Source organism: Ascaphus truei, chromosome 5, assembly GCF_040206685.1.
Source record: "Ascaphus truei isolate aAscTru1 chromosome 5, aAscTru1.hap1, whole genome shotgun sequence".
NCBI lineage: Eukaryota > Metazoa > Chordata > Amphibia > Anura > Ascaphidae > Ascaphus > Ascaphus truei.
This window is the reverse complement of record NC_134487.1, coordinates 300,885,396-300,888,345: the sequence shown is the minus strand read 5'-3', so window position 1 is coordinate 300,888,345 and position 2,950 is coordinate 300,885,396.

Sequence of the window (2,950 nt, the reverse complement as noted above, 5' to 3'; positions counted from 1 at the left end):
ACGCTACGATTCGAAAGGAGGAAGGCGGCAGCAAGGAGGCGGCCGCCACAGCTAAGTTCCTTCCTATTAAGCCCGATTGACCCAAGAGCGCATCAAATCTATATGGTGGTGGACATTTTTGCCGTCCTAGGCCCGGGCCTACTGGGCCATCCACCACGGTGTGTATATATGTATATATACACACATACACATACAAGTACATACATACACACACATACATGTAGCCAGGACTGGTTTCTGGCTACCAGTCTACCCTCACTGGCAGTAAGCCCTGGTAAGAGCAGGCCTGCCAGTAGTAATTATGTGTTTTCCCCACTCCCTGCAGTACCTTGAGTGACAGGGGGAGGACGTGGAACCAGGCCTGAGTATTTCCAATCCTGGATCAGACCTGGTGCCCTCCTCCTGGTTGTACTTAATGGAGACTGCCGCCCAAATTTAGCAGTGCCTCTCCTCACGTGAGAGAGGCAGGTCACATAGCAGAGTGCCAGAGCTTTGGGCCTTCTCTGTTCCTCTTCCCCTTGGGGGAGAGTGAGTGTGGACCTTACCTCTGCCTCTGCTAGAGGGGCAGAGAAGAGCCAGGACAGCTGCGGGGGCCCTTGACCCATAGTGGTTGTCCAGGGACCATCTTACAGCTGGGTAGCCGACTCAGAGACTGCAATTGTGCAGGTCACTGCCGTGCTTGTGAGTGTGGACCTCAATAAAACCGTTCCTGTTCATATACCTCCTTCCTGGTGTGTGATCTTACTGGGGAAGGAGAGGAAGTATTTCTACTGTAGGAGATCGCCTCCATATAACTGGAGCCTGCGGCAGATGGAGGCGCTGCACTGCTAGATAACACGTGGGGTATGTACGCCAGAAACCTGTCCTGTGTTCCCACAACCATCGGCGGATGACTCGGCCCTCCTACTTACCAACAGGTAGCATGCACCACACATGAGGTAATGGCCAAATCTCCCACCAGGTGGGGGAAATACCATTACATTTGGAGGCACTGCTGAGTTTCTGCTCAACAGGACAGATTTACAGCGACGCAAGGCTGGAAGTAACAAGGTACTGAAGAAGTACTGAAGAAGGAGGGAGGCTAGGTGTAGTGTCCAGGGGACCCCGGCATACCATAACCAGAGACCACTTTCCCCGCCTCGGAACTATGGCCTAGACTGCCTTATTGGGTGAATGGCCTGGAGACAAAAAGGCTATTGCTGTTCTGAGTCACCCTACGACTGATGTCTATCAGGGCACCTGGAGGGGATCTTGTTGCCGCGGGCCAGGATCACCTGGAGAATGGCGGATCAGGACGGACGGGGTGGCGTAAGGTACTGATAGGGAGCGTCTTAGGAGAGGTGCCTGACGTACTAGGTGCCGAGACCCCTCTGCTGGAAGAACACCCAGAGTACTACTAGCCGAAGCCAGACTGTGGAACCACAGAGTGTCTGTGATGGACTGTGAACGAGTGCAGCATATTGGAAAGAGCTTTGCTAGCCTGGGGTATACTCTACTCTCGGTAGACCGCTAACCATGTGCTGTGGAGGCCAACGAGGAACGGATTCCTGTCGGAATCGCGATCCCCACATGGTCTGGGAAAGGACTGTGATCAAAATGGAGGTTCCCCTGCCCGGGAATGCACCACGTGAGTTGCGCAAACTAAGATGGCGGTTCTCACCAAACCTGGGATCTGAGTGTGAGTTTTGCAGGACAGTTGCACGCTTTATTCTTGCACAGCTCTGCAAGGGTCTGGCGCGAAAACCAGGACCCAAGCGATGTCACTGGCTCAGTCAGGAGCCAGAGTCACGCCCTATTCCTGAGTACACCTCCTCTAATCTCCACCAGAGGGAGGGGGCATGGTAACAGCCAATGCCGAATGATTACCAAAGACAAGGGAGGAGCCGGATGTGGCCGACTGCACCCTCAATTATTCGGAGCCTGGCAAGAGAGAGGAGCTATTCTAATAGTACTCTTGTGCCGGGCCTACAAAAAGATTTAACCATGTCCAGCGAGCTGGAGTTCAAGCACTGCCGTCTGCCTGGAGGTCTTCTGATTGTGAAGTTGGAAGGGAAGAGGTACCTGAGATGCCTCTGCCCCAAGTGCGATTTTCCAGGCGGCGACCTGGTATGGGATGCCACGTCTGCCCGATGCAGAGAAAGATTCCTAAAGCCCACACTGCTGTGGCCTACGGCCTTCGCAGAAAAAGATGCGACCGACCCTCATACCTGGTCGGCCGATACCGCTGCTGCTACCTCATCTACCTCAACTATGGGGGTTCCTGAGGGCCCAAGTGCTCACAAGCATGCTCCAGGGGGTCTGAGTACCCCGATGACCACAGAATGATCTGAGACAGTTCTCGACCCGGTCCCCGCAGAGGAACCAGAGACGGTCAGCGAGCCGGAACCAACACGAGTAACCGGATAAGGTGACTGCCTGGGGTGATGAGGAACCGCTATTATCAAAGGCACAAGAGCTGGAACAGGCCCTGCTGATTGCCGCTGATGACTTGGAAATGACCCGGTACCTCTCCCCTGAGAATGTGTCCCTACCTTCGTCCAGAACCAGTAGCCGTCGGCCATTTGTGGTTTTTCGGCCGATGGCAGATGCCCGAAGCAAAAAACGAACCGACCCTTCTGAGCGGCTCCGACCGACGACGAAGTTAAACCCTGATGACGGAGACCGTGAGACCTGAGAGGTGGAGCAGTATCCCGTTCGTGGAGGTGCCCAGTGGCCTAACCAGGGATTCGACGATGCTCATGGAAACTTCCAGTGAGGAGCTACCTTCCGGTGCCGAGGCCCACGCAGATACAGACAATGACGACGACGACAACGACATGCCCATTCAAAGACCTGATGTCGACGCAGTTCCGGTGCGGGACCTTTAGCTGTACTAGGATCTTGAGATATCAGCCCGTGATGACATCACTGCAAGAGCGACCGCTGCTGGGGCGGATGAGGAATAGTCGAT